Here is a 15783-nt window from a genome sequence, read left to right as displayed (position 1 = left end):
TTGAGGGTGACGTAGCCATGTGCATAGTGCGGAAGCAATAAAGATAAGAAATATACGAATAAATAAAAACCGAAAGCTACTAATGTGCACTAATAAACAGGATGTGCTAGGAGTGAGATACAAGTGTAAATACTTCTAATCAGAGCATAGAAAGTCTAGGTGCAGTCCAGTAGGACAAGTACTAATTATACAGTACCAGAAGACGTCGTACAAATATTTTATTCTGTCAGAACCGCCGAGATCCTTAAAGCCACCAACAGCAAGTCTACCTAAAACATGGAAGGGCACAAAACAGAAAATGTGAGTGTTCAAAAACAAATGTTTTTCAAAACCATTTCATCATTAAAATGCTCTAACCCCTCGCCATAAAACATGTATAAATTTCCCAGAAATAGAATATAAACATATGCATAAATATATATATATATATATATATATATATATATATATCTCAATTCAAATCATGCTTCACGTAACCATATTCATAAGTATGCCCTGCCAAAACATAAAATAGAATAAGTAATTTAGGTGAGAATAAGTTCATGGAAAATAACATATTAGCCATGTTGATGCACAAAATCAGTGAGGACTTTGGTACAACAGAAAGTATCAAGTTTGTGACCTTCGCTAGATTGCTCCGGTCACTAGTATGGATAAGTATATAAATGGATAGAGATAGGGAAGCAAACACAAGATGTATGTGGTTCACCCAGATTGGCTACGTCCACGAAGTAGAGGAGTTCTCATTAATTGTGATGGGTTTACACAAGTACATAGGTTCAAGCTCTCCTTTAGTGAGTACTAGTGAATGATTTAGTACAAATGACATTCCGAAATATTGTGAGAGAATGATCTCTATTTATAGAAGAGAGTTTCTAGTTTCATTCTGACATTAACATGCGTTGTGTTGTGATTGGCTTTTGACGTTGACACGTTTCGTGCTGTGATTGGCCTCCTGGTTGGAGGGAACCTCTTATGGGCCCTTGATGGTATAACGTTGACCGGTGCTCAGTAGTTTCGGGATTGGTCAAGTATGGTACAATCAGTGCTCCCCTAAGTTCCTGAGTGCGGGAAGTTCCTCGGTTGGGGACTTGCAAGATCCAAGCCATTGAGTAATCACTAAACTGAAGGAAAAATTTTGTCCTAGCTAAGAACATGTGAGAATATTTGAACACATATGCAAATTATTAACACATTAAGGTAGGCATGCATTCAAAAACAATTCTAAAACCCATGACTTTCAAAGCCTAGTGAATGGTGAACCATAAGACTCTTTAACAACATTAAAGAGAAGGTAAGATTTAGAGATTTATTACCCCTGAAGCTCATCCTTGTTTACACAAGGGATTCACCCAAGTGGAGGGCCTTCAAGTCACCTCCTAGTTCCTTGGATCTTCCTTGTGATTTCCTTCCCTTTTGTGCTCCTTTGCTCCTTGAGGATGTAAGGAAAGGATCTCCAAAAACACCAAAGGTTTGGTGTCTCTAAGTCTCCACACCAAGGATGAGGTGTGAAGATGAAATGGATGACTTAGAGAAGAAAAGATTGCTAGCTAAATCCTCTCTAAGTGGCCGGCCTCCTTGTAGAGAAAAGAGAGAAAATGTTTCACCTCTTTGCCTCAAAGAAAACCCTAATGAGAAAATAGCTATAAAGTTAACTTTATACTACATCACATTTGAGTGGCAAACTTGTAATTAATTCAAGTTTGCATCCACTCTCCCTTATGGCCGGCCTTGTCATTGTTATTGGGCTAATTGCCCATTTTGTTTTAGTTGTCATACAACTTAAACATAATGGGCTTTGTGAATACACACTTTTGGGCCCCGAAACCCAAAACCAACTTAAAGCCCAATATGAACCTTTTGTAAAATTAATTAACTAATTAATTAATCTTGACCATTTTCAATTAAACCATTTAATTGCATATCCATTTCATTTATATTTCTTCATTTTCATCCTTACTCGGTGTACGATCCATTAGGTTCCAATTAGCTGTGGGAAATGTGCCCTAAAACCAATCATATGATGATACTTTACGGACATTTCACATGTTAAACTAATCTAGTTTAATGTCAAGGGCAAAGATTATTGTTTTAAGCCGTCTCATATAAATGTTATATGCTTAAACGATAAGTCCAAGGAATATGTAATTGGGAGAATGTAATTTAAACAAGTTAGATTAATGAGACCATTCTCTTTCGTATACATATCCTAAACGTTCCTGATCATAGGATTGCCAATTGGGCATTGACAGTCCGTTAAGATCAGTACATGCTATGTCTTCTCTTAGGGAGAGTGACTAGTCTCGAGTCATTGGTGTGATTGACACCAAGACAAGCATGTAGGTGCTCAATAACGAATGAGTCCACTGAACACGATCAACGAGGAGTTATCATACTCATGTCACATGAGAAATCATGATTAGGATAATGCAAAGTAGTCATTTGACCTGAGGCATCATAGTTGTCTTGTGGTTAGGTCCTTTGATCTTTGACTTTGTCAAAGTCACCCCGTCGGAGGGTGTCCACGGCATAGTTGGGGTTAAGCCACTTAGCCATGGAGGCAAGTGAATGCACAACAAGGGATCTCTAACCTTCAAACCGTTTGAGGGAGAATACTCTATGATATGATTAAGAATCTCTGGGCAGAGTATGAATGAGATTTAGGAAGTCGTTCCAAATCACATTCAAGGTAATCATATAAGTAAATGAATCACATTGGATAGTAGACATGAATAAACTATCAAACCAAACAATGTGATCAAGAGTATTGTATTAGAGAAAGACCGTATTGCATTGTAATCCTAAACTGAATAGGTTTTCCACCTCTTCTGATTAGCTTGGGTAACCATGACATACTGCTAGGTGTCACTCATGGTTTGTGAAAGCCCTAAACATGTATAATCACTAAAGGGAGAATTGAAAGTAAGTTTCAATTCACAATCAATTTGAAAGAGTTCTAATCGCCCACTGCCTCGCTAAAAGGAACCTAATGGATCGTACACCGTGTAAGGTAGAGATTGAAGAAACAAAGAAGATGAGTAAGAATAATTAAATGGTTTGATTATTTATTTATGGCAAGGATTAATTAATATGTTAATTAATCAAACGAATAAAGTTCATTAAAAGACCACGGGTTAGTTTTGGGCCTCAAGGCCCAATGGGCTTCGAACGTCACTCCCATTAACTTAAGTTGTATGACAACTTAATTCACAAAGGCCCAAAAAGCCCAATAGAACCCTATGGCCGGCCATTTAAAGGAAGGGTAGTGAACTTGCTTTAATTACAAGTTTGCCACTCCAATGAATAAAGGTATAAATATGACTTTATAGCCAAAATTCATTTAGGGTTTTCTTTTGAGGAAAGGATGAGAACACAAGCTCTCTTTTCTCTCTAAAGAGGCCAGCCACCTTTGGAGGGATTAGCTAGTAATCTTTCTCCTCCAAGGTCACTCATCTCTTCTTCACATCTTACCTTGGTGTGGAGACTTAGAGGTTCTCTATTTTGAGAACTTGGAGAAACATATTCTTCCATCCAAATCCATGGATCTAAGAAGCAAGGAATGAAGGCCCTCTCCTTGGGTGATTAGCCTTTGCTTATGCAAAGAGGAATCTACAAAGGTATAAATTTCTCAACTCACTTTGATTTGAGTTGAGTCTTGGTTCACCAATCTACTAGGCTTTGAATTTCATGGTTAATGTTTTGTTTTTAAGTGCATACAAGCATGATTCCTCCTTTTAATTGTTAATTGCATGCTATAGATGTTGCTTAAATGAACATGTTTTTCACAAAATTTCCTTCATTAGTGAGGCAGTGGGCGATTGTTACTCTTAATGATCGATTGTGAATTGAAACAACATTTCAATTCTCCCTTTGTTGAAGATTAGTGTTTGCTAATCTTCAGGGCTTCCACAAACCATGAGTGACACCTAGCAGCATGTCATGGCTACCCAAGCTAAATAGAATTGGTTAGAGAACCTATACAGTTACAATTGCAATGCAATACGGTCCTTCTCTAATACAATACTCTTAATCACATTGTTTGAGTGATAGTTTGTTTCATGTCTATTATCCAATGTAATATTTATCTATATGATTCAATTGAATATGATTTGGAACATACTTCCTAAGTCATATTCGTATGCTTTGGCCAAAGACTCCCGAATCATATCTTAGAGTATTCTCCTTCCACTATGGAAGGTTAGAGATCCCTTGTTGTGCATTCATATGCCTACATGACTAGAGAGCTTGACCCCAACAATGTCGTGGACACTCTCGATGGAATGCCTTTGACATGATCAAAGATCAAGGACCTAACCATTAGACATCTATGATGCCTCAGGTCAAAGGACTACTTTGCATATTGCAACATACGAGTTCTTACATGACATGTATGTTCGAACTCTCTTTTGATTGTTGTTCAGTGTACTCGATTACTCTTTCAACCACCTATGTGTTTGTCTTAGTGTCCAACACTAAATGACTTGAGACTAGTCATACTCATGCTTGAGTTGACATAACACATACTAACCTTAGCGGATTGTCAATGCCCAATTGGCAATCCTATGGCTAGGAACGTTTTAGGAATGAACATAAGAGAAAGGTCTCGTTAATCTTAGTTAAATCACTTCTCTCTTAGATCAAATACATTCCTTGGATTCCCTTATTGCTTAAACACATGATACAATAAATAGTGATTAACAATAAGCTTTGCCTTTCATTAAACATATAATAGTTTAATACATTAAGTATTCCAAAAGCTATTACATCAAATGAGTGGCTTTGTGGGCATACTTCCAACATAAACTCCTAAGTACCGAAGTGTGGTATCATTTTCACTTGCCTTATCTGTCTCATATATAGATGTGGCATCTTCTCTTGAAGTACTTTTCCTCCATCCAAGGGTGGTATCTTTAACCGATGAAGATGCACAAGGTAATGTATCAATTTCACTTGAAGCTTACTTGTAGTTTCGGGCTTGGTCTAGTATGATACAAACCCTATAGTAGGAGTCCCCCAAGTCGCCGAGCTAGGAGATTTGCCGAAGGAGGTAACAGACAAGGTAAGCAATCAGACTTCCAAGCAAGCAACCTGGATCGGAGGTTCGACTTCGGCTTCCGGTTGATTTTTCTCCTTCTCCTTATGTCGTAAACAACAACAAGGATAAGGAGGAGAAAATGGAGAAGAAATGATATGAGATACTTTTGCTTTTGAAGAAGTAACTTTCCACAAACTTATTCTTGAACTCAGCTTAAGGGTTTTCTAGTTTCCTCCAGAGTACAAGGCCAACTCAAGAATTTGAGGGTCAAAACAAGTCCATCAAATCTAGAGTACGTTCAACCCTAATGATATGGGATACTTTTGCTATTGACAAAGTAGTGGTTGTATCGACATGTGTTCTGTTATGCTTGTCTCCACATGTTTTCTTGTATCCTTCTCACTTACCCTATCTATTCCTCAGGCAGATGTGGTATCTTCTCTGAAAGCATAAGATGTTAAAGATGAGTACTCGAGAGCAATGCCAGATAAGTAATAAGGCAAGGGGTTCCAGGCAGTCAGTTCCTAACTGGAAGCTTGATTCCAAGTGCTGACTGATTGCTCTCTTTCTCCTTGTCTTGCAGGTAAGAACAAGGCCAAAGGAAAAGACAGGGAAAAAGCATGATATGGGATACTCTTGCTTTTAACCCTGATGATATAAGATACTGTTGCTCTGGTGTAGCTTCTTTGCAGAGGTATTATTGGGAGGAAAAGAAACTGAGTATTTCGATAGACTTTGCTGAGAGTGCCCTCTCAGATGTGAAGAAAAGTTGAGCATTTTTTTATTTGCAGGTCTGCCTGGCTGTGGAGGATAAAGGTCGACATATATAGGAGTCTCCCTAACAACAAGTAGTAGTGTTATTCCTTTACCCTTCTTGGTCATAATAATGTAGTGGGAGCTACAAGCTTCACGTGTTTTAACTTTGTCAGAGCACTTTGAAAAAGTGGTCCGTGGTATCTGGAAAGCTGATGTTGCGTGTGAAGATTGCAGACAAGCTTTATCCAAGGAAATCTGGATCTCGAAGTTCGGAGAGTAGTGCCTCTTCAGTTTTTAAACAAGCAATCCTATCGAGGATCTGGCTCTCGAGATTCAGAGAACGGTGCCTCTTCGATTTTTGAGAAAGCAATCCTGTTGGGAGTTCGACTCTTGAGATTCAGAGAGCATTGTCTCTTTGATTTTTTAGAAAGTAATCATGTTGGAAGTTTGTCTCTCGAGATTCGAAGGGCAGTGCCTCTTTGATTTTTGAGCACGTAATCTTGTTGGCAGTCTGGCTCTCGAGCTTCCGAGAGCAGTGTCTCTTCAATTTTTGAGAAAGTAATCCTGTTGGGAGTCTGGTTCTCAAGATTCGGATGGCGGTGCCTCTTCGATTTTTGAGCACGTAATCCTGTTGGGAGTGTTTTCTCGAATGTGAGTAAAGGTTGGGCATTTTTATCAGTCTACCTTGCCACGGAGCACGAAGGTTGACACACATTAGGACTTTCTAGTTATCAAGCAATGATGTTGTTCCTTTACCCTTGTGGGTAATAGTAGGGTAGCTGGACCTTCAAAATTTATGTGTCTAAACTTTGTCAGAGATCTTTGGCAAAGTTATCTGTGGTACTCGAGGAGCTGATGTTGCATGTGGAAAGTGGTGCCTTTTCGGAATCCGGTGAGTAGTGCATCTTCGATTTTTGAACCAACAGCTCTGTTGCCTTTTCTTTTATAAAGGCACCAATTGTATGCAAGAAGTACATTCAGAGAGTTATTGCTTGTAGGAATTTTCCCCTTACTTCAGAGATTTATTGCACCTCATTTCTCCTTCATCATTTATGAGAATGTCTGGCCCATCCGACCATCATTTTGACTTAAACTTTGGTGAAGAGGCAGCCATGCCTTCTCAAGACAACATATGGCGCCCATCCTTCTTATCCCCTACTGGTCTTCTTACCGTTGGGGACTCTGTGATGAAAAATGATATGACCGCTGCGGTGGTGGCCGGGAACCTTCTCACTCCCAAAGATAACAGACTACTTTCCAAACGGTCTGATGAGTTGGCTGTTAAGGATTCTCTGGCTCTCAGTGTTTAGTGTGCAGGTTCTGTATCTAATATGGCCCAACGCCTATTTGCTCGAACCCGCCAAGTTGAATCATTGGCGGCTGAAGTGATAAGTCTCAAACAGGAAATCAGAGGGCTCAAGCATGAGAATAAATAGTTGTACAAGCTCGCACATGATATGCTACAAACATGAAGAGGAAGCTCGACCAACTGCAGGAATCTAATGGTCAGATTTTACTTGATCATCAGAGGTTTGTGGGTTTGTTCCAAAGACATTTATTGCCTTCGTCTTCTAGGGCTGTACCGCATAATGAAGCTCCAAATGATCAACCTTCAGTGCCTCCTCCTTCTGGGGTTCTGCCTAGTACTGAGACTCTTAATAATCACCCTCTAGTGCCTTCTCTTTTTGGGGCTCTGCGGACTGCTGAGACTTCTCCTGAGCAACCTTTGTGAATGTTCCCTCTTGTTTATTTACTTTTATTCATGTATATGTACATATTTGTAACTTATAAGAGATATCAATAAACAAACTTTGCTTCATTTCAACATATTGTGTTAAATATACCAAGGCCTTCTTCACTAAGTTCTTTGAATTTTTCCTTTTGTTGAAGCATGTATGTTGAAGCTTTATGAGTGAAGCATGTAGGTTGAGGTAGTGCTCCCTTAATTTCCCGAGTGAGGAAAACTTCTCGTTTGGAGACTTGAAAAATCCAAGTCACTGAGTAGTCGTGAGACTTCCGAGTATCAAGGTGCAGTAGTATATGGTAGGAGTCCCACAAGTCTCCGGTCGAGGGAGTTGACGAATGAGGCATTTCCTTTCTAAGTGGTAGCCCAAAACTCCTTCTTCATATATATTTGTTATGAAAGTTGTTAGGCCCAAAGAAGAGGAGGCCTAGGCAATTTTTTTTTTCCAAATATTTTTTTTATTTTATTTTTTTCGAATTTCCAAATTTTTGAATTTTTTAATTTTTGAATTTTTGAATTTCCGAAAAAAAAAAAAAAAATATATATATATATATATATATTTTAAAGCTTTGTAGTGAAGCTTTGAGGTTGAAGCTTTGTTGGGTACCATGAATTGATTTTGCTTCACACTATCTTGATCAAGATAGTGTGAAGCTTTTGTAGGTGAAGCTTTTGTGTTGAAGCTTTGTAGGTGAAGCTTTTGTGGGTGAAGCTTTTGTGGTGGGTGAAGCTTTTATGGGTGAAGCTTTTGTGGTGGGGGAAGCTTTTGTGGGTGAAACTTTTGTGGTGGGGGAAGCTTTTGTGGGTGAAGCTTTTGTTGGTGAAGCTTTTGTTGGTGGGGGAAGCTTTTGTGGGTGAAACTTTTGTGGTGGGGTAAGCTTTTGTTGGTGAAGCTTTTGTTGGTGAAGCTTTTATGGGTGAAGCTTTTGTAGGTGAAGCTTTTGTTGGTGAAGCTTTTGTAGGTGAAGTTATTATGGGTGAAGCTTTTGTAGGTGAAGCTTTGGAGTTGAAGCTTTGTAGGTGAAGCTTTGGAGGTGAAGCTTTGTTGGGTACCACGAATTGATTTTGCTTCACAATATCTTGATCAAGATAGTGTGAAGCTTTTGAGAATTTGTAGTTGTTATCCATTGACGAAGCTTTGTTGAATTTCCCTTTTTTTTCTTTTTTTTTTTTTGGGAAACTAGAATTTTGAAAATGTGGGAGAGCCAACATATACAAATTTTGCTTCCCCACTGTTGAGCGAGAGGTTGTGATGCAAGCCACACCTTGTAGTAGTCGAAGGTTTGGATGAACCATATAAATTGAATTTGCTTCGAATAGTCTTGAATTTGCTTCGAAGGTTTGAGAATTATAATTGCCCTCCATTGATGAAGCTTTTGTTGGCACCATAAATTGGTTTTGCTTCACACTGTCTTGATCAAGAGTGTGTGAAGCTTTTGAGAATTGTGGTTGAACTTCTTTGATGAAGCTTTTGTTGGCACCATAAATTGGTTTTGCTTCACACTATCTTGATCAAGAATGTGTGAAGCTTTTGAGAATTGTGGTTGCCCTTCATTGATGAAGCTCTTGTTGGCACCATAAATTGGTTTTGCTTCACACTGTCTTGATCAAGAGTGTGTGAAGCTTTTGAGAATTGTGGTTGAACTCCTTTGATGAAGCTCTTGTTGGCATTATAAATTGGTTTTGCTTCACACTATCTTGATCAAGAGTGTGTGAAGCTTTTGAGAATTATGGTTGAACTCTTTTGATGAAGCTCTTGTTGGCACCATAAATTGGTTTTGCTTCACACTGTCTTGATCAAGAGTGTGTGAAGCTTTTGAGAATTGTGGTTGCCCTCCATTGATGAAGCTCTTGTAAGAACTATAAATTGGTTTTGTTTCACACTGTCTTGATCAAGAGTGTGTGAAGCTTTCTACGAGTTGTAGTGTTTGCATTGTTACAGAGGGGAAATGTCTGAAGCAGATGCAAAAGGGCTGAATAGCTTGATCTTCGTATGCCATGCACTGAAGTTGTTGTTGGCTTGCAATAAAACTTTGTTGGTGACTATAACTCTTGTTAGGCATAAGTGCTCCCCTAGTTGAGTTGTCAAGCTTGAGGGTTTTTTATTATTTGTGAATGCTAGGAGTTCACATGTACAAGTTGTACCACTCGTCTTCTGGTAGGTGGAATGAATGGTGAGTTGCTTTCATCACTTGGTTGGTGGTACGAAGATGAGTTCCTTTTTCACTTGGTTGGTGGCATGAGTGGCAAGTTGCCAAATGATATTAGAGTACGGGTTGTACATGTCATCACCTGGTTGGTGGCATGAAGGAGTGAAGGGAAAATTATGAGTTTAACATATGGGATTTCTAAATGACAAGCATGCATATACAATTCAAAATTTATATACATGAGCAACGGAAGCGATTTACCAAATATAATCAAAGCTATAGTCATGCAAATCCCCTTCAAGGTTCATAGGTTTATATATAATGCATCAAAACATTTTAGTAAAGAACAAAGTGAAAGTTTAGTCTTATACCTCTTGATCTAGACTTGAGACCAAGGATGGACCACCTCCAAGCCCTTTGTTCCTTGAAATCCTTGAGCCTAGCCTCCCTCCTTGCCTCCTCCACTTTGTTAGTAAGAGTGCTCCAAGGTTCTCCTTTAGTCTCCAAAGGAGAAGACCTCTAAAGATCCACACCCACTAGTGTAGTGAGATGGATGGAGGAATAACCAAAAGGGTGAAAGATTGTTAGTTAAAACACCCTCTAGGTGGCCGGCCTTTGTGGTTTTAGAGAGCTATTTTCTTTTGCCTCTTTGTTGTTCAAAAACACACAAAAAACCCTAATGAACTTTGTGCTATAAAGTTCCTTATATAGACAAAAAGAAACCTAGTCAACAACTTGACTAAATATCTCTCCCAAACCCTTTAAGTGGCCGGCCCTTTAGTGTTTGGTTTGGGCTTTGGGCTTTTATTATTTCAAGTCATCCTATGCAAGAATAAAAGCCCAATGGGTTTAGGCCCAATGGGCCCAATTAAACCCGAACGTTTCTTTAAGCCCAAAACGATCTTTTATCGCTTTTATGATTTCTTTAGACTTTCTAAATTAATCACAACACTTAATTAATCCAATTAATTATTTCCATCATCCATTAATTACTCACTACAAGAGTGTATCGGTGTACAATCATTTTAGGTTCTAATTAGCAAGGCAGTGAGGTGATTGACATTAATCAAATTGATTATATTTAATCCAATCACTTAGTGAATTAAAACTTCATTTTAATTCACCTTTCTTCTTTGATGAATACATTTAATCATCTAGAAGAACTCACAAGCTATGAGTGACATCTAACCATATGTCATAGCTACCCAAGCTAATGTAGAAGTTGTTCGGAGAACCTATTCAGTTGGAATTACAATGTAATTTGATCCTTCTCTAAAACAATACTCTCAATCACATTACTAGGGTATGGATATATTATGTCAAACCCCTAATGTGATTATTCCTTCTTATATGATTCTATTGAGTCGTATAGGAACGCTTTCCTTTATTACGCTCGATACTTCGGCCGAAGATTCCCGAATCATATCTTAGAGTATTCTTCCTCTCTAATCGAGGATTAGAGATTCCTTGTTGCGCATTCACTTGCCTTCATGACTAAGTGGCTTAACCCCAATTATGTCGTGGACATCCGCGAATGGGGTGACTTTGACATAATCAAAGATTAAGTACTTAGCCACAAGACAACGACGATGCCTCAGGTCAAAGGACTACTTACATTATTCCAACCATTAGAGTTACTTGCTTGACATGTGAGTAGACCTCCATGCAAGTAATCTCGTTCGATTGTGTTCAGTGAACTCATTCTCTTAATGAGCACCTACATACTTGTCTTAGTGTCACAACACGAATGGGATGAGACTTTCCATCCTTCCATTTGAAGCGGACATAGTATGTACCGGTCTAAGCATTGTCAGTTTCCCTCCGACAATCCAATGACTAGGAACCTTTTGGACATAATGGTTATATGAAGAAGGTCTCTGTAGTCTAACATCATTAGATTACTTCTTCAATCGATCCATTATCCATGGATACACTATTTAGGACATATATCGTTTATTGAGATAGTCCTAATTCGTGTCTTTGCCATTTGATGTATAAGATTCATCCATACATCGATTCATTTGTCCTAAAAGGCTTCTTCCAAATATTGACTTTCAGGGCATATTTCCAACAAGGAGAGTACGGGTTGTACATTTTATCACCTGGTTAGTGGCACGAAGATGAGTTTCTTCTTCACCTGGTTGGTGGCATGAGTGGCAAGTTGCCAAATGATATTAGAGTATGGGTTGTACATTTCATCCCCTAGTTGGTGGCATGAAGGAGAGTATGGGTTGTACATTTCATCACCTGGTTAGTGGCATGAAGATGAGTTCCTTCTTCACCTGGTTGGTGGCATGAGTGGCAAGTTGCCAAATGATATTAGAGTACGGGTTGTACATTTCATCACTTGGTTGGTGGCACGAAGATGAGTTCCTTCTTCACCTGGTTGGTAGCATGAGTGGTAAGTTGCCAAATGATATTAGAGTACGGGTTGTACATTTCATCACCTGGTTGGTGGTATGAAGATGAGTTCCTTCTGCACCTGGTTGGTGGCATGAGTGGCAAGTTGCCAAATGATATTAGAGTACGAGTTGTACATTTTATCACCTGGTTGGTGAGAATAAGAGCAAGGTGTTGAGGCACATTGTAGCAAATGTCGAAGACACAAAGTATGTTGAACCCTTTCGAAGCACAGTTGGCTTATGTATAGATGTTTTAGAATGTATGATGTTTATGTATGAATGTCTTGGAATGTATAATGTTTATGTATGAATGTGTTGGAATGTATGATGTTTATGTTGATTGATATGAGTGATGCTTATGAATGTTTTGCTATGCATGAAGGGATCCATGCTTCTGATATGTGAACCATGTTGGTTGTAAAACTTAGTATCACATACTTTGTGTCAAAGTATGCATGTTGAAGCTCTGAGTTGGAGTATAAGGGTAGGTCAGCGTAAACCAAGTGTTCCAGTGCTAAGAAAGCAAAAGACTCAGAAGAAGTTGTCTGAATTCCCTCTTCTTTAAATATTTGTCGAATGGCTTATATGACAAAAGATCTCAAGCGGTTGAGAGTCAAAACATTTGTAATGTGTATGCCTTCTTATAATAGCATTTCCTTCAGTACTTAGTCCTCCACTTTGAAAGAGTGAGGTTTGGCCCCATAGTCATAATAGTCGACGGTACGTTTACCCCTGGTTGTCTTGATACAAACTTTTATCCCTCTTGTTGTAATGGGCTTGCTGAGAGTCAAAATCCTTCTTCTTACCAAGAGACAGATACGTTTGGTGACTTAGCGAGTAGCTAAATAAGGAAGGAGATGATGCAATGGGTGTCTGAATGGCCAATATCTCCTCACTTGGTAGAACTTGACTTCCACTTCCCATTTGTTGATAGGGGTTAACTATATGGGGGTTCCCTTGATACGTCATTGTTTCAGCGGAGACGTGGTTGTAAGCCTGTGCCATCACCTCAGAGTAAGTCTTCCAATTGTTGGCATTGATCATATACTTGAAGAAACAATCACGTAGGCCTGCTGTGAAGGCCTTGAGGGCGGTCTTGTCATTTGCCTCAGCACAGCGAGAATACTCATGGCTGAAGCGACCGGTATACTCTCGTAGTGACTCGTCCAGCTTCTGGCGAATAGTGTACAAGTCATCTGCATAATGCAAGTGATTGGTCTAGAAGATGTGTTGAGAGACAAACAGTTTCCTCAATTCCTCAAATGAGTCTACTGTCTCAGGTGGAAGACGGCAATACCAGTTAAAAGATCCGCCAGAAATGGTGAAGAGGAAGAAAAGACATCGCTCTTCGTCGGTATGCATCTGATATGCCATGGTGGACTCAAAGAGATTAAGGTGTTCAATTGGGTCCTCCCTTCCAGTATAGAGTTGTAAACCAAGCTTTTGTTTTGTCTTCACTTGAGGGGGTGTCAAGGATCCTTCTTGTGAGAGGGCCAGGCCTGGGTTGGTTCCAATCAAGTATCTCGACTTGACGTTTGGCCTTCAACTTGTTTACTTCCTCAATGAGCTATAGGACAAGGGGATCATGAGTGGAGTTATGTACCACTGGAATTTTCTTTCGTAAGTCTTCATCGCCTCTTGGAAGTAGGAAAGTTTGAGCATGGGCGTGTGGTTTTTTCTTGGACTCGCTATACTGACTTCTAGGGTGGGTCTGTCGGAATACCTCAGAGTACACCGTACCTTCATGTTCCTCTGGGACCTGTCGTTCCTTCCCTAGATTGGCAGCTAGCCTTGGTCGTAGGAGGGGACCAAGTCTTTCAGAAACCCTTGGGTCATTGATATTCGATCATATGTGGAGGGGATTCTGTCGACGTTGCTTTAGGAAGTTTTAGCAGTTGCGATAAACGGCTTTCGATCCTTCCAACCCTTCTGCAATGAGGTGTCTTCATCCACTTCTTCTACTTCGGGTCAAAGCATCTGGGTTGAGAGAAGTCTCATGTTGATCAATGTTTTGATGATTAGCTCGCTTCTCATCAAGGATACCCATGTCGAAGGGAGGTGACCCTCCATGTTGGGGAGCACCCAGATGATGGTTGATGTCCACAAAGGCAACGAGCTCACGTGTTTGAGTACGCCTAGTTTCGTGAAGCGTCTCAAAGAGCTTCTCATATTGTTCTTGGAGGACCTCATTCTTCATTGCTATCTTGTTGTTCTGAGCTTCTAGCTTATCGACTTTAGCTTGAAGAGCAACCCTCTTTCCTTCCTTCTTTCGTTGTTTCGCACTAGGTGCAAGAAGGGTGTCATTCTGTGTGTTGTAGCTTCCTTCGATCCCCATGTTGGAGAAGGATACTTGGTCAAAAGAGAGTGTATGAATGGTGGAAACCAGCTTGGTAAAGCTGAAGAGAGCGGGAATAAGTGTCATTCCCACATACGGCACCAAATGTTGATGCACAAAATTAGTGAGGACTTTGGTACAATAGAAAGTATCAAGTTTGTGACCTTCGCTAGATTGCTCCAGTCACTAGTATGGATAAGTATGTAAATGGATAGAGATAGGGAAGCAAACACAAGATGTACGTGGTTCACCCAGATTGGCTACGTCCACGGAGTAGAGGAGTTCTCATTAATTGTGAAGGCTTTACACAAGTACATAGGTTCAAGCTCTCCTTTAGTGAGTACTAGTGAATGATTTAGTACAAATGACATTCCGAAATATTGTGAGAGAATGATCTCTATTTATAGAAGAGAATTTCTAGTTTCATTCTGACATTAACATGTGTCGTGTTGTGATTGGCCTCCTGGTTGGAGGGAAACTCTTCTGGGTCCTTGACGGTATAACTTTGACCGGTGCTCAGTAGTTTCAGGATTGGTCAAGTATGGTACAAACAAGCCGGAACCGCTGTAAAAGTCTATACAGCTGAATTCATAGCTCATTAGTCAATCTAGCTGGAGTCACTACAATGACCTATACGGCATTACACTGCACACAAGTCAAAACCACTAAAAGGGTCTGTACGACAAGACTGGGTGTAATATAATTATGCTCAATACTATGCTCTCATGATAGCTGGGCGATAAATCGCTAGTCACCTACGAGTCGGAACCATTTATGATGGTCTGTACAACAGGACTATGCACCTAAATTGGATCTAATGTGAGCATATGGTGCAGGAGGTGACATTATAAACAGGCATGTACCATGTCTCTAGCTAATCACTAACACCGGGGTGCAGTATGAGCTCAATGTTTCTCAATGAATCACAACCATTCAATACACATTCACCATTCATAAACTCACTTGGAACTTACCTGAGCGCCCACAACACCAAATCACATTTATGCATGCAATTCTAACTCATGGTTTAAGCACAAATAAATAGGCATGGCATTTTCAAAGCATAACTCATTTCAATGCATTTTTTGGTGAAAATATCAAGCATATACGATATACTTAAAACCAAAAGCCCACTCACTTGTATGTCGAAGGGTCGTAGCCCCCAAGTCACCCTTGACTGCGCTCGTCCTCGGGATAAGTCTCCCCTATATGTGAAACAACTATTAAAAACGTTAATTTAAAGCACATAACCAACACTAGCTAATAACTTCTCATACATTGCTCAAATGAGGTATATAAATACACCATCGTGATCTACAAACCTCCACGAACATCCCCATATTTTTAAAATAATTTTTGGA

Source organism: Malus sylvestris, chromosome 16 (genome assembly GCF_916048215.2).
Source record: "Malus sylvestris chromosome 16, drMalSylv7.2, whole genome shotgun sequence".
Taxonomy (NCBI): Eukaryota; Viridiplantae; Streptophyta; class Magnoliopsida; order Rosales; family Rosaceae; genus Malus; species Malus sylvestris.
The sequence above is the reverse complement of the archived record's forward strand: the minus strand, read 5'-3'. Positions refer to the sequence as shown.